We start from the raw sequence: 25,299 nt of genomic DNA, 5'->3' as shown, positions 1-25,299 counted from the left end.
AGTTGTTATATGATAAATACTGAATTTCAAAATGATACTGAAATTATACTTCAAAACCCGTAATACTATAAGGACGGTATTGGTATTATTACTAACCGAAAGTCTTCGATAACATCTGAGGGTTCAAATAGTTCAGTTAGCAATTCGATAACAAAGTTAAAGTACCAAAACCTTGACAGTTGAGAACGTTTTAGTTCTAGCGCTGTTATGGTGTTCTAGTAGTACAACTACAATTATAGCCCGTCCAATAAAACGACCAATGCACGTCTTAGATGACGTCGAATATGCTACCAATTGCAGTTTTGAAAAATGTAAAATTCGTATTAAACCTGAAGTAGATTTCTCCTTATTTAATGCTACTTAAAAAGAGTTAGAATGCTGTCTGATGCGTCGGAACATGTAACAAAATCAATCTATAAAATTTGATTAGGGTTGATACTGGTAGGCCATGCTGCCAAATGTATGCAAAATTCTTTAAAACATGTTTTTTAAGTAAAAGTGAAACAAATTATAAACCAGCAAACGTTGAAAATCAAAATTCAGATTTGATGCGACAATATTGCGGATAATTAATGAAACTATTAAGCATCCCATGGAAATTTTTCAATATAATTATAGTTGTTTCGCATCAACCAAACAGAACGAAACGAAATTTAGATACCGAATTGCGATACCGACCGATTTCAGTCACAAAAAATCGAAACTAAAAGCCGCGCGAATGTGCCGCCACATTCGAACTCGGTCAGGCGTGATTGTTGGAAAAAATGACAGCAAACGAGAGAGAAAATGCCCCCAGTCTCGATCGCGGGGACGTATCAGATGCGACGGCCCCAGGGGCTCGGTTTTAATCAGCGGCCGGTACAATAAATCCACTTATCGAAGATGAAAATGCCACGGAACGGACTAATAAACCAGCTCCATATAAAGGGGACAGGCAAACGTTCACCTAGTGGCCCGAATAGGCCAAAAACAGAAGGAACGGAATGCGCACAGCACGTCCGCATTGTATGGTCGACCATTTTACTATTTCTGGTTTCTTTTCCTCGTTTTGATGTTTGCAATTTTTTGTATATTGTAACATGAAAGAAAAGGGACAAGACAATTGTTATATATTAAAAACACCGACTTAAATTATAGATGTTGATGTGAAAAGATGAGTTATATATATGAAAGAATTCGTTAATAATTACTTAGTTTTGATGATCTCTCAGTTTGACTATGTTATATCTCAATTTTTATATGTCGGAAACCGTGATTGTTTAAAAGCTCTGTCACTATTTGTTTTAATTAGGTGTATTTTTTTTCTGAAGTGAATATATCATTGTTTCTTACATCAAAAAGTGTTGCTATAAGTATACGTTAATAGAAACCATCATAGAAGATTGATATCTGATATTGATATAAATTATCTTAACAACTTACAACAAACATACACAAAAGTAATATACAGCTAGACCAACTATCATTCAACATCGTCATTAATTCATTAGCTATCCATTTTTTTGTCAACCATAATCACAGGCCTGTGAGAAATTCGATCACTGGATTTGTTTGTCAACTGTATATTAAATATCTAATACCTATACATATAACTACATATGTCACTTGAACAGTTTTGAATCATGTGAGCTATACAGAAGGAAAAGTAACATAAGTCGGATTTTAGCCTTGATTATAATATTATATTTGTTCCATACGCATCATGATATAGAAGCAAAAGTTCCTGCAATTTGGCCAATTAGACTTACTATATCAGCAGTAGGAATCACTTTCATCTCCTGTATTACTGTTCTGTTCTGTTCCGATTTATGATAACAGGCGATCTGTCATGAATAATTCTAGAAGCCTCAATATATGTAATAGCGAATATAACATCTATTTTTGGTTGGTCAAGAAGTTTTTAGCATCATATTGGACGGTATTAAACAATATAACAACTATAGTCTTTGTACAATGTTTTTGTTAATATTTTCTGATTTAGATGCAAGACAGGAAATGGTGGATGAGAATATAAAACTAAATCTCCATTATACTTTATTATTAGTCCCTTAGTGGGTTTGATTTGAGCTTGATAGTTAAGAAAAGTCATTCTAAGTGATTTTTTATCACCATCAACGAAACCACATATTTAAAAAACCCTGGAAACTCAATTAGACATCATTTATGGTGATTGAGCAGAATTTATTCAGGTTTTGTATCGTATCAAAAGACGTAACGTATTTTCCCGTAGACATGATAGAATTCAAATGCTGGCAAAACACTTAATATGAATGGACTACTATTTACGAAAATAATAATGTTTCATAACAGGTCAATTTAAAAGTCCCCCGCCTACCATAGTAAAACATATTTTTCTGGGAAAATTAGTTTCTTTTACTCAACATAATTCCATTCAAGGGAATTCTTCTTCTTCTTCTTCTTCTTCTTCAATTCCTGATTATAGCGATCCTCTAACTTTTCAATACAATTTTTTAGCACGATTTGTCCTTTGATATTTTACAATTTCACTTTTCGGTCATTCAAAATCATTTTGTGGATATTTTAAGTGTTTTTGTCGGTAACAACCTCTTTTGGGCGTCCACTTCGTTCAATGTCTTCCCTGCTTATTTCACCACGCCTTAACTTAGCATACCAATCCTTGATGGTTAATTTTCCTGAAATTCGGTATCAAGCCAAGTTTTGGCTTGAACTGTATTTATTCCCTTCAAAAAGAAATATCTTATCAATACGTGAAATTCCTTTTTATCCATTTTTTTCACAATAACAGAAGTTGCTTCATTCAAAATGCTATAATTCACAAACTAATGATCCGACAGCTGTTAAATTTATACATCTTTTGAGGGTTAGGGCTAACTAAGAAAGATATGGATTTAATTCTAGTAGCGCCATCTATGTGTCAGGCCGGGGACTTTTCAATTAACCTGTAATGTTACATTTTCAACACAAGTTTGAGTATTAAGCTGTGTGTGTAACTATTCCCATTAAGCTGAGAGTAATAATAGAATAAACAATAAAAAATTGTAAAAACTGGAAAATTGCAATTATAAGCAATAAGTGTAATTTTAGTTATAGGACTTCAATAAAAAATGAAATCAGAAGAAGTACTAGAATACAGACGGTAGTGGTGTCAGGAATATTTCAAGAGCCTCAAGTTATAAGAGTTTTTTTATAACGGATTTATAATCATCCTATTAAATAAGTTTATAAAAAAACAATAGAATGCAGACACAGCAACAAAGTAGAGTTGAAGATAGTGATTAGGATCAATAATAACCCATTCATATAGAATATTTTCAATTTGAGAGGACAGATCAGTTTTCTAAAGAATAATTACAATATTTCGACTAGGAATCGATATTAATTCTTTCACACTGGATCACTAATGATTGGCAAAAAAACGAATTAATAAATAGCTGACATCATCACTGTTTAAATTTGTTGGAATATTTAGACATTATTTCATGACAATATCCGTTTATCTCGTTACAGTCATAACCTGCAATTTGAATTTTACAATAGTAGAGTTCGCTAGCCTGGTATCCTTGAACTATTTTCATAATAGTTTCTTTCTACTGCTAATTTAGCCGAGAATTAATGTAGTTTGCCGAGATACACCAGAACAAATAGATATGCTTGCTAAACTATTTCGAGTTAATTTATCGATCATCATATTCGGACAACAAAAAATCGGCACTCAATAAAAAAATATGTTCGGTGGACTTTCACGTGGGATTAGAAAGTTAATCAAAGCTAACTTTGACAGTAGAGAGTGTTAAAATTGATATATATTCACATACACCGACGGAGCTTCTGTTAATTAAAACGGAGTTGAATCTCCAGAGGGCGGATGTTGGTCACTAACAATTATAACTAATTTTCTGCATCTGTGGCGTGAGTGGACAACAATGCCGGCCCACATTGTCATCAATTTCGTTTAAATAGGAAACATATGAATGGATAGTAGTATTAGTTATGATAATGAACAAACAATCGGATTGTAGGATATTACCGAGACATCCTGTTCTGGCATCTTTCACATGTAGGAATGTTTCTCAAATAGGTTTTCTTATTGAATATTCTTAATGTGACAGTTTCATCAAAATAAATGTTATATGTATGCTGATATAAGGGTAAATTTTCTCGGGAAAGCTTGAATTGTAACAATAGCAACCATCCTTAATGGTTTAGTTTAGTTTGTTTCCATCATTCCATCAATAATGGAACAGAAACTGAATCCATAATATTCTGCTGAATGATTTTGATGCACTACCTCCTACTAAAATCCTATATGCTCTCCACTTGTTGGGCATATTGTTATCAAAGTGTATTCACATTTTATCCTCAGTTACGATACAATGTAAACAATATGTATCTTCTGCCTTCGATTATTTTAAAAGCCATCTAATTTTAAATACTTCAGTTGTATCCTAACAATCACTAATCCTTAATAATTTTGATCTAGTAACTAGTAATTAACTGGTGCATTAGAAAATAGTTCATTATATTTAAAATTAAAATCATCATTATATCATCTTTTGTATGGTTAAAAAAAAATACTTGTATGGTATTGCATTTCAAATTTGTTTACAGATAAGCTACACCGACACGATATATTTCTCAGGCTATATATTGTAAAGCAGATAATATATATTCAATATTTAATTGTATTTGCACTAATAAATTAAATTAGAACATCAGATAGCTCTCCTGTGTAATATCGATGGCATATATGTAATATAATATCGAAAAATAATAGCAGTAAGTACAAACAGAACAAATTTTGATAAAAGAATCTTCAAATATTAAAACATGTGAAAAATAACAGTTTGATTTACAAATTAATCTAATAAACATAACCAAAAAACATTTACGTCTTATTTAATGTTATATCACTTCAAATTCAAAAATTATAGGGAGTACGAAAATCATCAGCAAACTGTTTTAAAGCTTAAATTTCTTGAAGAAAATAATAATATTAAGGTTATTAAAAATGTTACTTTCTCTTTAGATATTTATATATTTATAGTAGGATTAGAGATTAACAACTTACAGAAACAATTTAATATGACTTTGCTTTATTTCAAAATGACTAATACAAATAACAACGTACTTAAAATAAGTCTGATACGGTGCTAATAATGATAAATAAGGCCTTCAAATATGCCGGAAACTTACAATAAATACTATGAAAAAGTCATGTGGGACAAATTATGGACCAATTAACATGATAAATGTGAGATGAACCATCCATGGAAAAGTTAACAATAAATAAATGTAAAAGACAATTCAAGATGATATGATGACAAAAAAAAAACAAAACAAAAGACAAAAACAAAATCTACCAAGGTGCTAAGATTTGAAATGGTTACCACAAAAATATTTTTGCATGCATTTTATATCGTCTTTTTACTACAGCTTGCTAATTTGTAGAAAGTTATTGAAACTCAAAAGTGCTTGAATGCATTTTCGTGAAAATGAATCGAAAACATCAATGAAAACAACCGCTAACCTGATCTAACTGTTAAGTTTGTTGGTCTTGATATTTCTCTATATAAAATAACATTTTTCTATTTAGTATTATTGAGTAAATACAGATGGACTTATTACTTTTGTTGTACGAGATACGCACCAAATACTTTTAGAATCTTATGGTGACTTTCATATCCAAATTATCAGTTTGGGCTTCAATCTTGGAAGGTCAAAAAAGTTCGACAAAAATGAATTGTAAACCTTGAAAATACAGGTCGTTTTAGATGTTTGGATGTTAAGGTCCAGATGGAGGAAAATGAGCAGCACATAAATAAACTCAATCAAATTTTCAATAGTTTACTCCTCACGGTTTTATTGTTTGTTATGAAAAAATAAGAGTTTTCTGTGGCGAATTGTGACTGACATTGTGACACATCGATATCGAAGCAGAATATTTATGGCTATAAAATATTTTTGTGTTACCAGCGACTACAACCGAATGAAACTGTTACTGTATACTACTGACGCCAATAGAGAAAATTGAATTACATTGTTGCAAAAAAGTCCAGAAGTAGTGAGTAATCGACGCAAATTCATTCTCTTGTATGACAATGCTCGGCAATACGTTGAAAGAATTGTGAAGGATATACTGTTGTAGCTCGAATTTGAACTTCTACCGTACTCACCGTAGTACCCACAAGACATAGCGCCTTCCAATTACCATGTTTTTAGATAGACTGAGTGTGAATTTGCTTTTGTCATATGGCTTCGAAACTGGATCACTGCCAAATCATGACCTTTCTTTAGACACGGAAAGAACTGTATAAAATAATGTTAATATTTTCATTATACTGTGCCAATTTTTCTCAATAATTTCGTACAAAAATAACAGATTGAGAAATGGTATCACATTTATTCATACAACACTGATTGTTAAGATTTATCTTAAAGTATAAGATCTTCTTGAACAGGGGATACAGGGGATATTATGGATATTATCAACAACGATATGACCAGGTGTGATGTTCCATTCCCCATTATTTGTTAATTTTGTGGTTTACTATTACGTCGACAATTTTTCCCTGTACTAATATTGGTATATAGGTGGAATTTGCTACCATAGTCTTAGTATTGCACTAAATATATGTATCAGTTTCTTCATGATAGCATAGACTGAAAGGGACGATAAGAAATGAAGGGTGTGGACTCATTCTGGCTGCCTCGTAATTATGATTCACACCCGCGACGTCTGTAATATTCCTATCGTTACTTAGCTTGATTTGACTGACAACAATGAATCATGAACGATATGAGGGTAGTATACGATGATATGCCCTCTTTATCGTAATTTGTTGCTTCAAATGGGGATATTTAATGGCCCACCCTCGTATATAAACAAAGCGTGCATCAAATATCTGTTTATCTACTCAAATAATCATAATTAAGGTGTCACCCGACAATTTTCTTTCGATGATTAAGACACCATAAATATTTATGAATGAGTCATCATCACCATGCGCTGTATGATTTATAAGGAAGTCCGATAATTAAATTGGTCGATATTTCATTCTACTCACGCACTCTCAAACGTTTAGCACGAAACTCATCAGATTACAGGAACACCGGACAGCGCACAAAAAAACGGTCTGGTTAATATTAGGTTAATGTTGTTTTTATAAACATCCGAAAATAGATATCAATCTTTTCCATCGATGTCTACGTTATATCAGAAAAAAAGACGGTTTGCTTTACAAATTATTTTCTCATGACCCACTGCGTCCATCTACAGGCCAATAACACGATGTTTTAACCTAATTATGGTTTGATTTAGTAGATTAAAAATACGCTAAATATTTAATAGTTATTAAATGATTTTTTTATGAATGCACATGAAATCAGTTGTATAAACATATTTCTTGTAAATAACCACTTATTGATTTTTTTTAATTATATAGTTGTATATTTTAATATGAAAATGCATTTTTTTAAATACATTTCGTGAATTCATGGTGTACTAATCTCGAATTAGTAACAAGAATAATAAATGTAAAGAGAAAAAACACTATTAGGTATCGATTAAAGTATATTTAGTTTAAGTTCAGTATATTAGTATAATCACTATTATTTTAATATTTTAATATGAAAAAAGTACTGACCAAAATTATTATATTACAATAGCCATACAGAGGGAGCATGCTCTAGTTGAATAAAAATGTTTAAAGTAGTTTTTGCGTCCTTAAACTGAAAACTGTTGATTTGAAGCACAAAGAAAAGGCCCTGATAGCCGATAGAATCCAGTAATAAAGAATTGGAGATAATGCTTGATAAAGGATCATTTCAACATGCTCAAGGATTATCTATATTTAAGAGTTGATTTATCAATAGTAGACTAAAGCTTGAAATAAATAGAAGTGATAAACACAACAGAAAAATGGATTCTTCATGAATTAAAACCTAGGAACATGACGTGAGATTACCACAGTCATACTAAGTATAGAAAGTAATGGACTAAGTTCAGCGAACCATCAACAGTTCGGGACAAAACTTTAGCACACTAAAGATTTTTCAATTTTCAACTCTCAGAAAAAATAAATTTTTAGTTTTTGGATCCTATAAGAAAGAATTGTAATTTTCTGGGAAATTTAAGAGTATAAGTTATAAAATTGGCGATCAGAATTATTTTAGATATAATATTATTATTAGATACATATTATAGATTAGATATATATTTATATAAGACAAAGTTGCTGTTCATGCTGATGAACTCTTGAAAGATGAATATAATTCGGAATATAATGTTCAAATTATAAATTGGCTAGACGCTCCCCTGATTGTAATGTTGAAAATGGTTGGGATAAGCTAGTAGTGAGTGAAAAAAGTTAGATCAAGATTATCAAAGAGATTATCAAGAAGATCAAAAAAACCTATATGACATGCTGAGGAAGAGATTTATTAATGTTGTGAAGAATAGAGGAGGATTGTGCTAAAGTCTTGTCACGAAGTGTGTATGTATTTGGTGAAGTCCAAAGGATGTCTACTATAAACTGCTAAAAGCAAGTGAAGTTATAACTAGGAATTTCTGCTGATTAGAAGATTACAACTGATGCAATTCAACTGTGCATTAAAAGAAAAAAAGCCAGAATACTCCGAAAGGTACAATCAAATAATTTATTATAATGATAATGCTCGTCTACACAATTCAAAACATCAAAAATATTTGAAAACATTCAAATGAGAGACCCGTCTCTCAATTGTTTCAATCGTAATCCTTGATGCAATTTAATTCAAATATTAAACATTTCTATGGCTTAACTAACCAAATGACATATTGTAGAAGTTATACTTTATTAAATAAACCAACATTTTGAATAATGTCACTCCTATATTCAGTTTATTTCGACATATATGCAGTGTGTATTTTCTATTTCAAGTCCTTAATTGCGATGTGGAATAGAAATTGGTGGTCTATATTAACGTTACATTCAATATTAAAAAAAATACTTTCAGATATATCACTCCATATTTCAATAAATTAAATATTAACATTTTAATTTAATAATTAAGTAAACGTAAATTCCGATGAACATTAACAAAAAATCTAATTAAACTGGCGACTTTTTTAAATTTTACCAGTATTGTTTTGTTATTTTTCCTTAATGAACATAACACAATAATGGTTTAATTATTCAGTTCAGAAGCAAAGAACTCAAGACCAGTAAACGAGATGAGCACATTTTCTGTATATTTAACAATACTATCATTAACGTCATCTGTTTCTGGCGGTTTATTTATAATGTTGTTATTAACGGCAATTATTTTACTTGAAGTTTAGATAGTCTTCTCTGGAATATTACTTAAATTAATATTGATTCGTGATTCATTAAGTATATAAACATGAAAACATACTATTTTTTTGCAAAAATTAATGCGTTATCTTTAAAACATATTTAATAGTTTATAAAATATCTCATTATTTAATAATTATAATATTTAACATTCCAATAAAATATAGCTATCTTCATTTGTTCAAAATTAACATAAACATACATTATAAATAGTATTTCTTTCTTTTTATACACAAGAAATCACAATTATAAGAAGTACACTTTTAAAAATAATTCAAAAAATAAACAATCTTTGAGGCTCTGTTATAAAAACTAATAGTAAATATTCACAATAAATTTTTTGTTTATAAACGATAATTAATTCACAATGGATATTTAACTCATTAAATTACCAAATATTTAGTAACTGAAATCATTAAATTGCTAAATACTTAGATAAATTCATGATATATTTAGTCGAAATCCTAACATCTATTTTTTAAAGAACCAGTATAAGATTAATACGTGTATATAATTAAATTTCTCAATGACAATCTACCTTAAAAACCTGAAAATATCGTTAAAAACTACCACATAACTAACACGCACTCAGAAACACTGACAATTGATCGGTATGGTTCGTAAACGAGCATACACACCGAGCCCCGAGGGTAGAGCAACCCTCCGATACTTTTATGAGTCAACAAAAGCAGCCCCAGAGGGACGGGCAGCTATCGCGGCACAGAGACTTCGAAATATGAGGCGGTATCGCATGCATGTGAGCGGGAACAAACTACGCGGCCTAATCGCCGAACGATCCGTATAAGCGACTGTTGGTGAGTACGCGGCCGTTTCATTCATGCTAAGAAATTGTGGTGGAACAGGCCGGTACGTTCTAAAAAAACGTGCCAAACAATTGTGTGTCTTACGGTTCGATACGTTATACTGTAACTATATAGTACTACAATTTTAGAACAATTATTATATCTGTAGCATATTTTTATAAACAAATATTTGTTGCTTATTTTAAATTTACTTTAATTTTTGATGATGTGACAATTTAGTCACAATCACAAAACATAAAGAAATAGAATGGGAAGTTACCGGGGCGCAATCGTAACCATATTCACGCTGTGCATCTTGATCACAAGAAGGCCGGAGGCGAGAGATACGAAAACTGAAATGTATAAGATGTTTCTTTAAAAATTCTTTTGGAACAGACGAATGAGTGCATTCAACTTCAGGCAAATAGGAACCGGATGGTACAGTAATAAAAAGACCAAGAATCTCGTATATATTTGCTAATGTTTCAAGCAAGAATTGTGACATTTATTGATACACTTAACGTCTCTTTATTATTCCGATTTTCTAATTATGCTATGTTATCTAAATTTTATTTAACGGTGCATTTATTTTAATTCATTAATGAATGATGTAACATTTAGATATTTATTTAATTATACAAATTATCTACAACACGTGATTTAACTAAAATTATTAATCATATTTGATATCAGAAAATACCAGAATTTTCATGCAATTAAGATTCTAGAGTATTCTTGGTAGGATATTGCAAAAAGAAAAATAATAATTAAATAAAGTTTTTTTTTGGGGAATGAGAAAAATCAATAAAATTCTAAATATTCCATGTATTTTACTTACCTTGCTTGTGTATTAATAAAAGTACAACAGAACAGTAGTAATAAATTAATTTGTATATTAAGATTGTACTAAATATATCTATTTTTTAAAAAAATGTTGTAGAAGTGGAAAGTTCTTCATTAATGTTGAATAAAAGGGATATAATTAACATACATTATATTTAATGTTTTAAAGAATATAAAATTCTTTAAAATTTATTTTTTAATTATTGGGCTAATGAAACATTTCTCATATTTGTTAAACGTAACAGTTGTCATATTAAATAGTGATATTTAAAGATTTTTTAATAAATTCTTTAAATATTTTTTAAAATTAATATCTCTTTTAACATTTTTTGTTATAAACATATGTGATTAAGACGAGACAAACATGGTTTTATAACGTCATCGTTCTATATGGGAAATATCGCATTGTAGATGTCTTAATTCGGTATCATGTTGTGTCATAGAGGGATTAGACTTTTTCGTAAATTAGTACTGATTCGACTTGGCATATTGTTCCCTACGTACTACACTGCTATAGTTGACTTATCTTAAAAAACTTAGGGCTATTAGGATGACTAGAACGATGTGTATTTTTACCACATCTTTGATTGCTATTTTAGAGCTGTTTCTTATTGTGACTCTCATTTATCTAAATGTATGTCGTATATAAATTGTTATTGTCTGGAACCGGATATATGAATCCGCGTTACACATTTATTATCAGTCACTATAGTGTTAGGTCTGTTGTGGTTGTCTTGTTGAACTCTGAGTATTGTGCAGTTCAGACATTTTATATTTGTTGCTTTTAGAATAAACTAATGTTTAATATATTCATATTAAGAGTACCTCATTGGCTGGCAATGTTCTAGTTTATCATTGGATTTCTGGTGGATTATCTTGGTCACTGCATCATGACGCTCTTTGTATTTAGTTCATGTTAATATGTAGTAATTCTCAGTAATACATTGTATAAAAATGGATATAATAAAGAATTGGATCTTTGACTATAATTCAAATAGTTTCTCATTCTAATAATTTTATATCGTAAGTCCAGTAGATAGCCTTCCATCTGTGGACACATCCTTCCAGATATTAACCAGTAATTCGTTACCGCGCTGATCTGAATCAACTGGGCACCATTAACGATTTTTAAAAAATTATTGCAATATTATTAACGAATATTGCTAATTCGATTAGTTATTAATATCATGCTGTGTCAAACTAGTTATAATTATTGACGTTATTTTAAACGTATAAAGAATCGGAAATACAAAATTGTATTATGTATTGCATATATACTGTAAAATATGTAAAGACTGATTTTTATTCGTAATAATTTTGTTTATTATTCAACAACTGATAAAGCAATAATGAAAAATAGAGGATACCATAAAAAATAATACAAATCTGACAATTACAAAAGTTAGTGATTTAATTATAATAATATTAAAAAAAGTTGAAAATGTTAGATATAATTCCGAAAAATATTTTAATAGATATACATTAAATTACTTAAATAATTTTATTTTTAATTCTGAGCTTTTATTACTTAATTTATAAAATATAGTAATAAAATAATACTGTCTTTAGATACCATTAATTTCCTGTATGATTTTATTATGCACACGAATGTTCAACCTTACCGGCCTGATCTCAAGAACTGACCCTATCCACCAGCGGTAGCAGGCGACGGCCTTCCGAATTAGTCCAAGTTCAGGGAATGGCGGAAAAAGCCTCCGCCCCATAAATGGTAAAATCCTCGACCAGCCCGTATCCATCGTCAAGAAGTGGGACTCGGGCGACATCGAGATCTGCTCGTTTGAAATGTGACCGGTTTTGAGACGACAAAAAAAAATTAACATTCGCCAATCGGGCGAGGAAAACGATACATTAATCAAAAGGTCGACGTTCAAATATTTTTTGACTCGACATGTGTGAACTTTGTTATTATTTTTAAATTTTGTATTTTATTATAGGTTTAACGTCCTCCCTTGAACTTTCCTGATGCTTGGAATGATATAAATATTAATATATTGAATTTTTGTAATAACTTACAATGAATTTAGAAGAATCTGGTAAATTAAAGTGATATGACATCGGCTACTATGATGTTATGATTATATATAAAGTGTACAAATAAGTTCTGTATTTTCTTGTAACTTTGATGCTTTATAGAAAGTACTGTCCATCGCTCCCTATGATTTTTCTTTATCTTTAGGACATCATATGGTTCCTGTATTAAAAAATGAATTTTCTTTTGATCCAAGACTGGATCAGAACTAGTAATAGTTGGGAGAGCGGAGATTGCCTCTCGCGATGAATACGACAGGTGAAGAAAGTTTGCATTTAATGTTTGACTCAAAATTATGTTTCTGTTTAAATCTCATCTAGTCACATTCTACGTTTATAAGCTTTCATAAGTCACTTTCGACAACAACCACTTAAGTAGATATTTTTTGCCGCTTTGACGGTGTCCTCATTTCGCGACTATACCAACACAGGACTAGAGAAGTAGAAGATCCATCCAGACAGAACACATCAGCACCCATACCGAAGTGGTAATGGTTATTTGATCAGTAACTTTAAACTTAGCATAGGCTAGATTCTATGGAGAAAAATCAATCCCCCGTAGACTGAAATAGGGACACGGTGACAATACTCACAGTGAGCAGGCGGGCTCGAAGTCATCAACTGACCGTGCGAGAAACGACAGTGGCCCAATCTCCAAAGGGAAGGAACGCGAAGAGATGAGAAAAAAATCAGCTTTAACTTCAAACAGCCTGTTGTGGTTGGCCTTCTGGGCCCAACGACGTTGTAGCTCGCTATTCGAAAAACAAAATACGAATGGCATAAAGTCGATATGGATACAAACATCCGTGATGGGGAGGGGAGATGAGGCTGCCGATTATCCATACCATCCGCGCGCTCTTTTCCCGGTATACGGTCCTGATGCCATTTAGATAGAGGGTACGGATAATTGACAGTGAGTCGGTGACCAGGGGATGGTTGAACTTCTGTTCCAGGAAACAATCGAGAACATTTTGGGAGTCGGTCAGGATTAGCCCTTCGTTGAAGGTTTGTGTTGAGATGTACGATAATGTAATACTGAATCCTGTTCAGGGAGCTTGAAACGGAATGCCCGGTTGTCCACCACAAATGCACTGCCAAGACCGCTACGAGATTTGGAGCCATCGGTTCACAGGACTTAAATAAATGTATGGACAATGTTCTTTTTTATAAAATTGACCTAAGTAGACTAAGTATGTTAATGTGTCTCATCTACATAATTGATCAAATTAGAGTATAAAAAGCAAATGGCGCTTACTCGGCCCAATATATTGAATAGAAGAAAAAAAGACGCTGATATAAAAATGTTAAATACGTGTAAGTTGTGTTGTTGATAGATTTGGACTATTACGTTATTTATTAAGTTTCCACGTTATCACAAGTTAAAATTTATACATAAATTATGAATACAATATCTACGAGTTATTCACAGTACTATTTTATTATGTGTATTTGTATTCATATATACATCTACCATAAAACAAATAGTATTACAATATATAGATGCTGACCTTGAGCAAAATTGGCCACTGACAATACATGTTGCACGAATCTTTCTTTACCATACAAGCAACCATGAAATTAGCAACATAGATCGCTATGAAGGCCAAGTTTTAAACAATTACGATCCCATTAACATTCTAAGAATAGAACTATTATATATTAATTAATAAGGTATTGAAAATTATGTTAAATAGTAGTATTTTATTTCCACGTGATTAGAGCTATAACGTTAGTTCTGTTGTTCTAGAATCTTGTAGTGTAAAAATGAATATATATTAAGAATAGAAATGTTCAAATATACTAACTAATTCAAATATTTTATTTATTTGGATCACGAGTTCCAGTATTACGAGAATTGTATAAATAACTATATTTGTACTCAGATTTATGGTTTTGTTAATTAAGGGATATACATTTTTATCGGTATGGCAACATGATCATTGAATTTTAAAATGGATAATATATACAATGTGCTATGTTATATAGTCATATGTATTAATGTAAAAAACTGTTAAACCAAACTGTTATTGCAATTGTCAGTTTTGATGACAAAGTCTTATTTTATGAAAACCCAGCTTAAACTATCAAACAGTTTAGCATTTAATGAATCAACTGTTTTCAGACATTTGACCGTCAATTGTTTCATGCGATGGGAAAGATTCAAAAGGATTTGTTTCAACGTTTCAGTTTCATTTCTTGCCGCGCAAAGAACCATTTCCATCGACACCAAACCGGCATATTCACGGCCATACTTTCTAAGCAGAAGTCTTACTGCGTATATGATGGCTCGCGAAACTCGAGTCATCAAGATGTCTAATTATTGCCTGTTGCAACTTGTAAATTCGATTTAAAATTAGACAATATTTTCCTTCTCACTTTATTCTGGTTAAAAAGGCCCCTCCTGTCAGTAAAATTCGTAGAGGTAAATATTTTTACTGTTAAATGTTAATTTGCTGCGATTTTTATTGAAAATACGTTTTAGCGTGTTGCAGCTTCATTAAATATGGAGATTGTCACCGAAATATCCCAAAAAATGAAAAATATAATCTTGTATTCACTGAAAAGAAATCGTCCTCAAGATCCGCCTAATTATTAAATTAAAAATATATGAAACGTACAAAAACAGTGAGTAGTGTTTTCAGTATAAACATAATTTAATACAATTATCTCAGAGGAAACTGTTAATCTGAAAAGTATTGAAAAGTTCTAATGGAACTTCCAGACGTTGCTTTTAAAAAAGTATAATTTTAACAGCATATAATAAAATCAAGGAAGACTTATTATCTCAATTTGGAAATTAACAGCTTAGTTATTCACTTGAATGAAATTTTCTGAATTTGGGATTATGACTCAATGGTTCAACAATTTCTAAGACACGGTGATAAGAGTGGAAACAACTAAAGGTGAATATATAATTAATATATAATAACTGCAGGAAATCTAATTGTAGAGATTTATGTTAGTTATATCAATTGATTATATTGAATGATGCCATTATTGTAGTAGACGTGTATGAATGGAGTTATAGACACAAAGTCGTTTTCTTGCATAACAACACCCAGTTACACGTTGCGAGAGATGTGGATGACATACTGTTGTAGCTAAGCTTTAGCACACCTAGCCTACTCACTACAAATAACACCTGATTATTTAGATGGCACACGGTTTCGAAATGTTGAACAAGTGTGAAATGATCGATCCATCATTGGGTCACTGTAAAACCAACATCGTTCTTTCGACATGGTATTGTTCGTCATGTTCGAAAAGGGAAAAGTCGCATAAAATGAAAATATTTTGAATTATAATATACTATATCCTTTCTGTTAATAAATACTATTTTAAAGCCAACAGCATGATTAGAATACATGCAAAATGAATCAGATGCAATGCAAATGTAGATATTAAATATATTATAAAATAAAAATTACTTCTACTCTAGAGAATTCTAGTTGTCTAGTTTCTCTGGAATGTATAAACATTCTTTAAAATTAATTACCACACTTAATAATGAATTCTATCTTCACAACTAGAAGTTTACTACAGCAACAATTACAAACAATAATAAAAAATATATTAAACATTTTGTAAGAGGTTAATAAGTCCCGGGGTTACCATAGTAAAACATATTTTTTGGCAAAATTAGTTTTTTTTTATTCAACATAATTTCCTTCTAGGGTGATTATAGTGACTCTCCAACTTTTCGATACCATTTTTGTAGTACGATCTGTCTTTTGGTTCAAAATAAGCCTCAGTTTTGGCGATCACCTTTTCATTCAACTGAGAACAGGAACTAGTCGCTGGGGGACAGATCTGGAGAATACGGTGGATGAGGAAGAAATTCTAAGCCCAATTCATGGATTTTTGTCATCGTTTTCACTGACTTGTGACACGGTACATTGTCTTAGTGAAGCAGCATTTTTGTTTTCTTCAAATGCGGCCGTTTTTCGGCGATTTCGTCCTTCAAACGGTCCAATAACGTTATGTAATAGTCGCTGTTGATGGTCTTTCCTTTTTCAAGGTAGTCAATGAAAATTATTCCAAGTGCATCCCAAAATGCAGACGCCATAACCTTGCCAGCCGACTGTTACGTTTTCCCACGCTTTAGAGCGTTCATCGTGTGCAGTCCATTCGGATGACTGTCGATTAGACTTCAGAGTGAAATGACGGAGCCATGTTTCATCCATTGTCACACATCGATGCAAAAACTCGGGTTTATTATGCTTGATCATCATCAAACACTGCTCCGAATCATCAACTCGTCGTTGTTTTTGGTCAAAAGTGAGCTCGCGCGGCGCCCACTTTGCACAGAGCTTTCTCATACTCAAATATTCGTGAATGATATGGTGTACACGTTCAGTTGATATTTTCAGAGTGTCTGCCATTTCATTCAATTTCATGCATTGGATTTTATGGATTTTTTAAATGTTTTCGTCTGTAACAACCTCTTTTGGGCGTCCACTGCGTTCACCGTCTTCGGTGCTCATTTCACCACGTCTAAACTTAGCATACCAATCCTTGATGGTTGATTTTCCTGGGGCACTGTTCGGAAACTCGGCATCAAACCAAGTTTTTATTTCAACTGTATTTTTTCCCTTCAAAAGGCAATATTTTATCAACACGCGAAATTCCCTTTGTCATTCAAAATGCTATAATTCACAAACTAATGATCCAACAGCTGTCAAATTTATACACGCATCTTTTGAGGGTTAGGGCTAACTAAAATACATATGGATTTAATTCTAGCAGCGCCATCTATGTGTCAAGGCGGGGACTTTTCTGTTGATCTGTTATGTTATCTTTAATGTTTTCAATCGTTAGTCATCAATTTTCTTCATCCTTATTGTATAAACATTGTTTAAAATTAATTACCACACCTAATAATGAATGCGATCTTAACAACTTTACTACTGTGAGAATTGCAAACAACAATAAAAACATATTAAACATTTTGTAAGTGGTATGTCCACTATCTGGTCAAATCATATTTGACAAATATCAAAGAAAAATAAATTTAAAAGTGTTATAATTATTCTGACCGAAGGCACCTACCGTTTTAGACAACAGCTGAAGCAATGACAGGGTTTAACGGCTCCTATGAAGCAGCGGCAGTAAATCTTCATTTTGCTCATTAATTCAGTGTCTGTCTGCGGTGCCTATCTTGATTTACAACGTTATTGTCGAACGGTCGATCGAGCCAATCGTATTATTTATTGGTGCTCTCACCGTCTGATAGAAATGTTCCTTTTTCTCGTGTGTGCGTGTGCCTATTCTCCACTTCTAGCAATAATTGTTTTAAATTTTTAACTATCAATACCAGCATGAAGGGAAAGCAGGACACTTTGATTCAATCCTGTATAAGGTCGGAATAATTAAATGATTACTGACCTAATGAGTGTTAACGTATTGGTTGATTTCTCTTGATGTTATCATTGAGAATGGAGAACGTTTCCATTTTTTTTTAATTCAGTCTCAATTAACTGACTGTTATATTTAGGTAATGTCTCGATAATATCGACTGTTTTGTATATAGTCATTTGAAGAAAACAGGTTAGCTATGTAAAAGTGACTAGGCTCATTTCAGTTAATAACATATTTTGAACAAAAAAATTGAATCTTAAAATAATGTTTTAAATAGATAAATAGGTTTAGGTAGGTTTTAAGATAAATTGTGTGTATATAGTAGAATATAAAATGCGTGTAGTAGATAGGTTAAATAAGGTTTTTGTTTATTTCTATTTAGTTATAGTAACGACTATTACGTACATATTTTATTCCAAAGTGTTTTTTTGTGTGAAAAATCTAAGTTTGCTACTTTCTTAATTTTTAGTGAGTTCCTTATTTATTTTTTGAAGTCGGTTCAATTTTTTTGTTAAAAATGTTTTATTTTTCTCTTTTTAGTGTTAGATATTTACTCAATAAATTACGCAGTAATTTTGTTTAATATTACAATTAGTAGACCACGTAAAGGTGCAGCCCGTATGAGGAAAAATAGGAATAAAGAAACAATAATTGAAAATAAAGAGGCCTCGGGGTCCGCTACCTAGCCTAGGTGATTTGATAAATGTTTTAACTAAACAACAACAAAAAGTTATTGTCTCCGACACCGGGAATCGAACCCGCGATCTCTGTTTGACAGCTAAACGCCTTAACCATTACACCATTTAAATAGTTGTCTACAATATTTTTACTAGGTCTTATTTATATGATATAGTTAGTGCTAAAAACGCAAACTGAATGGCTTTTGCAATGAATATCTGATTATTTTAGATAAAAAATTTGCGAAAACTTAGTACATGCCTTTGAAATTTTAGTGTTTCCCTCGCTTCAGTCAACCCCCCTCCCCCGTCTTTTCTCAAACAGATCCTGATTTGGTACCAATGGGACCACCTGGGAAGTGCACTCGTTCGAATAAAAGAAATTTTGAAAATGGGCCCATAATTGACGGAGAAATCGGCGATTAAACATTTAAAAAAATATATAGAACCTCCTCCTTTTTTTTGGAATCGGTTAAAAGGTTATGGTGTTATTATAGTGTTATAATAAACGTACAATATCAAGAAGAATTTTTGCAGAAGAACAAAAAAATATATAAATATTGACAATAAATTAAATTATTAATTGTAAACATAAGCGACATCAATATAAATTGGAAGTTGAAAGAAGTACTATTGCCATTTTTTAACATATTTGATTAAATACACTTATTATTGTATGATCTTAATTATAAATTAATTTAATAGTCTTTTTTGTTTGCATTTAGATAAATTATCAAACAAAAGATGTGCAGAATATATGCATCAGTTTGTATTTTGCAAATCAACATTCAATTAGACTCATGCACTTAGTATGATCTTAATTATAAATTAATTTATTAGTACTTTTTGTTTGCATTTAGATCAATTATCAAACAAAAGAAGTGCAGAGTATGCATCAGTTTGTATTCTACAAATTCAAATTCAATTAGACTAACTTAGAGCTAGTAGTAATACTTTATATAAGTGTGTGTGGTTCAAGACGTTGTCTACTAGATATATTATTTTTCACGTTGGTGTAGCTTAATGAACTTGTTTCATATTTTTGGCGTCATCTTGGATAACTTCGTAGATTCATTTGAATTCTACGCACATAATTAGGCACTTCTTTGTTAGTTATGTAGCGATAGACATTGATGACTGATCGGAGCACTTTGTTTTGATAAAATTGGATTATAAGTAGGTTCGATGACTTAGTGCAGCACCATATTTTCAATTCGCAAGTCGAGATAGGCTCTACTATGAGCTGATAAAGTAATAATTTTGATCTTAGGTTTATAGTAGCAGCTGTGATAATATAGTATTAACCAGTAATTAAATATAGATAAAGAGAATAGACCTCAGAGTAAATCAAGTAAATCCGCACATCAATCAGCTGATTCAACTGTTATAGAAAAACAACTTTTTTATCCGAATCAATCAGATGACAATAACGAAAGCGGTAGCATAATATAGTGATTAAAAAATCACCTAAATATTTAACATAAATAAAAAGTTTGAAGATTATGCTAACATCTCAAAAATTGACGCAACTCGCAATGTCAATATTAAGACGATCTTTTGTTTCTCTTTAAAATTCATAACAATCATTTCCTCCGCTTGGCGCTTAAGCCAAAGAAAAGAAAATTAATAATTGAACATCCGGCTTGAGTTTTAAATAATTCTTTGTTGGGATCCAGGTCATAATCAACGTTGCCAATGCAATAATAAATATTGTTTGTATTTGATTTTTATTCAGCTGTCCAGCATAAGTAAATGAACAAACGTTCAAATTTATGTTTTATGAAAAATAAATATTATTAGACTTTTGAAAAAGAAGTATCTGAAAAAATTATTTAATAATATGTAATAACAATTTGAAAAAGAAAATGTTAAATAATGCCAATATATATAAAATGTTAATATAGTCGTCAAATTTCAAAAACCATGAATAACCAAATCGAAATACCCATGCAAGAAACGTAATTTCTAACAATGCATATTAACAGGTCAATTGAAAAGTCCCCGGCCTAACATAGTAAAACATTTCTTGGCAATTTTTTTTTATTCAACATAATTCCCTTCAATATACACTGATTATAGCGACCTTCCAACTTCAAAATAGGCCTCAGTTTCGGCGATCGCCTCTTAATTCGACGAAAATGTCTTCCCAGTGAGCATTCTTTTGAGATGTACGGTGGATAAGGAAGCAATTTGAAGCCCAATTCATGGATTTTTGCCATAGTTTTCACTGAATTGTGACACGGTGCATTGTCTTGGTGAAGCAGCATTTTTCTCTTTTTCTTCAATTGCGGCCGTTTTTCGGCGATTTCGTCCTTCAAACGGTCCAATAATGCTATATGATAGTCGGTGTTGATTGTCCTTCCTTTTTCAAGATAGTTCATGAAAATTATTCCATGTGCATCCCAAAATACATCGTGTGCAGTCCACTTGGATGTCTGTCGATTGGACTTCAGAGTGAAATGATGGACCCATGTTTCATCCTTTGTCACATATCGACGCAAAAACTCGGGATTATTATCCTTGATCATCTTCAAATACAGCTCCGAATCATCAACTCGTCGTTGTTTTTGGTCAAAAGTGAGCTCGCGCGGCACCCACTTTACACAGAGCTTTGTCATACCCAAATATTCGTGAATGATATGATATACATCTTCAGTTGATATCTTTAGAGTGTCTGCTATTGAATTTCAATCAATTTCAATTTACGGTCACTCAAACTCATTTTGTGGATTTTTTTTATGGTTTCATCGGTAAAAACCTGTTTTGGGCGTCCACTGCGTTCACCGTCTCCGGTGCTCATTTCACCACGTCTAAACTTAGCATACCAATTTCCTAGGGTAGTGTCCGGAAATTTGGTATTAAGCTTTTACTTCAACTATATTTTTTCCCTTCAAAAAGCAATATTTTATTAACACGCGAAATTCCTTTTTATCAATTTTTTTTCACAAGAACAAAAGTTGCTTCACTCAAAGTGTTATAATTCGCAAACTAATGATCCGACAGCTGTCAAATTTATACACGTATCTTTTGAGGGTTAGGGTTAAATAAGAAACATATGGATTTAATTTTAGTAGTCAGTAGCCATTTATGTTTTAGGCCGAGGACTTTTCAAGTGACCTGTTAATAGTGAAGCGCTGCTCAGGCAGGTCACGACTGAAGTAGTCATCAGAAGAAGCAAGGTCTGGAGAATAAAGAGAGTGGGGTAGCAATTTCCACTTTAATGCTTCCGAGTATGTTTTCACTGGTTTTGCAACATGTGGTCGAGCGTTGTCAGGCTGAAGAATAACATTGTTGTGTCTTTGCTCGTATTCCGGTCGTTTTTTCGTGCAGTGCGAGAAAGGTAATGTCCTAATTTTTTTTGGAGTGTCCAGAATGCTTTTTGATTTCGGTGTCGAACTACTAATTTTAAAACGTTCAAACCAGTACTCACATGTTGAAATCGATGACTGATAACTTTCAGCCCTCTTTATCCTCGAATTGAAATAATAAAATAAAAATTCCAGCAAGATGCGCTTTAAAATTCATTTAGAGGTCATACAAAACCAGCATTTGTAATTTTCTTCAAAAAGATTCGAAAAAGTAATGAAGACAGTAAAGTTTCTATAATAATACGAACACTTACGACAAAATTCAGTGATTTAAAGCTGGTTAAATCTTTTAACTGTCCTACTGAGGTATAAAGTTTTAAGATTTATGCTTTAGATTTTTTAAATCATGCATTTAAAAATATTCCAACAAATCGACTTTATACTATATAAAATATAACTTTGAAAGAAGCTTATACTGTAATTTTAGAATATATTAGGCTCAATATCATGAACTTTAATTAGTCTGTAATAGAAAACTAATAGAAATTGCCCTTGGTAATAGTTTACACGCTTCTCCACAAGATCGTGTTGAAAATGAATTCGTTCAACATGTGCGACAATCAGTACACAGTTGAGAAATAAATACAACGCATATAATGCATATAGTGTGGACATATATCTTGAATGAAAGGTGAACGCATTCTACACAGACATTTGTGATGAAATTGACCTTTTGGTCGGAAGACGCAGTGAACAGCCCCGAAAAACGGATGAATCATGGGTTCGATAAGAAAAGATGGTAATCAGAAGGCGTTAGTGAATTATGTTAGTGAATATCTATAGAAATTGTAAAATCTGACAAGGTTGGATAAAACAGAAGATCTTTGACTGTTGGCCACTGGCCAATAGATAGTCTTAATATCGAAGACCGTGTCAAAACATTAATTTAAATATTTTCTGTACTAAATCGAAAAGAAATATTATTTTTATAGCACCTTTAGCACCACGATGATCTTTTATTATTTATTGCATTAGGCGTTTTTTTCAGTTAGTACTAATCTTCAAAAGAAAGCTGTTAAAATTTCATGATTATGCGTTGGAATTATTGGGTCGCTCTTGATGGAGATTAGGTTGATGAATAAAGCCAATTTCGAAGAAAAAAAAAGGCGTTTTCTTTGTTACGCTCGGTACTTTTCAGACCTTGTGTTATGATTACCTAAACTAGTAATTTCTAGTGTATTTTAGTAAAATAATTTCAAATTAAATACCAAACTTCTATTTCCCAAAATATAATAGTTCATTCAAGCTAGGACATACATGAAATGTACGTTGATTAATTCGATTTTCAGCTCGGAATTATCCATCCATACTTCGACACTGACATACGGATTTCAGCTGGATGAGATACCCACATTAATTATACGACAAATTCGTTGACTCGAACGTATGACAAATCATCATTGTTTCATGAATAATTTATTTAGAGCGCGGAGAGTGTCTGGGGGAGAGAGGGCAACAGGTGACTACCCGTCGGTGTAGAGATTTCGGCGCCCCAATTCCCTGAAATTGAACGATATGGTCGTGGAAAATACAAGGATTATGTATTAGAATGTATATGTTCATGTATGATAATAATTAAACCAGTTTATAAGAAACCACGTTTACGGTTTCCGGTTTTGAGTTGCTATAAATCCATCCTTTAGAGGATTATGTACTGTTGAAAACTTTGATTATAATACGTAACCAGTTAGCATTGTGAAACTTATGTACAATAAAGTTATAAAGATTAAAAACCCTATAACTTTAGATGAGACTAATTGTACACTTATATAAACTTATTTAATTATATTATTTTCTTTATTATTAGGAGCTTTCGTGTATTATATCATTTTTTACGAAAAAGTCACTTAATGAGAAAAATTGTCACAATATATATTCATTAATATATTTCCAATAATTTTCTACAATTTTCTCACATTATCGCGTTGAAGAAACGATGCTGGTCGGACAATAATCCAATATTCAGTTCATTCTCACACTTCTTCAGCGTTGTTGCCAGCCAACCAAGCCATGTTGCATCAGTATTTTCCTGTATTAATTCCACTTAGTTATTTTTTAACGTATTAATACATCAAAGTTTCCGGTCTGAACTTTCAAAAATACATGTCAAAATGTATGAGTTTACAAATTACTGATACTCTCAGAATATATAAAAAAAATCTATATAAATAAAATAAAATCGCAGGAATATATGCAAGCGCATCACTTCAGAACATCGAATTGGATACTTTATTGCTGTTGTATATGTTATTGTTGGGACAAGGTGGGTACATTTCTTTTAACTTACGGATTATGGTTTCATGCACTTAAATCTCATAATATGAAGAATGACACACACTACAGTTGACAAAACATTGAGGGATTGTCTTTTCTTTAAATTGCTTTAAATCAAAATAGTGAGGAACATGTGCAATTATTACATTATTATTAATAATCCATTCATTCCAAATTAATACATTCAGTAAAGAGCTAAAAAAGAAGAAAAAAAAAGTTAAAATAAATTTAAAAAATATTATCAAAGTCATGTTGAAGAACCTGGAAACTATTTAAATTATATGGTAAAATTGTAACTATAGGAATTCGGTTCGTGTTTGGTGTAATGATTTAAAATGGAAAAACGGACATTTGGAAATGTGCTGTAGTGAAGGTCAAACTCTTATTATTGAACCATACTCTGAACCTTTGAAGTATCTCCTTATACAGCCGGCTTGGTGGCGCAGTGGTAAAGGCGACAGGACGGTCCACCTACTGTTGCGATAGTCGCGGGTTCGAATCCTGCTGGGGCATGGTCGTAAATTAATGTTTGTGATTGTTTAATATTTGTGATTGTCCTGGGTAAGACCGGATGTCTTTTGGGATGATTTCTAAGTTGGTCACTCGCCAGTCG

The 25,299-nt window shown here is 31.8% G+C and overlaps 1 protein-coding gene across 15 annotated transcripts in view; it reads right to left on the bottom strand.

The window, feature by feature from the left end:
• The window catches only part of LOC143190643 (disks large 1 tumor suppressor protein), a 676,624-nt gene that overhangs the window by 63,081 nt on the left and 588,244 nt on the right, over positions 1 to 25,299 (bottom strand). The window lies entirely within an intron of this gene.

This window comes from Rhynchophorus ferrugineus, unplaced genomic scaffold, assembly GCF_030347505.1.
Source record: "Rhynchophorus ferrugineus isolate W39M unplaced genomic scaffold, kcgeb_rfMv2 rfM2, whole genome shotgun sequence".
Taxonomy (NCBI): Eukaryota; Metazoa; Arthropoda; class Insecta; order Coleoptera; family Curculionidae; genus Rhynchophorus; species Rhynchophorus ferrugineus.
Note: the sequence above shows the minus strand (reverse complement) of the source record. Positions and strands in the feature narration are given on the sequence as shown.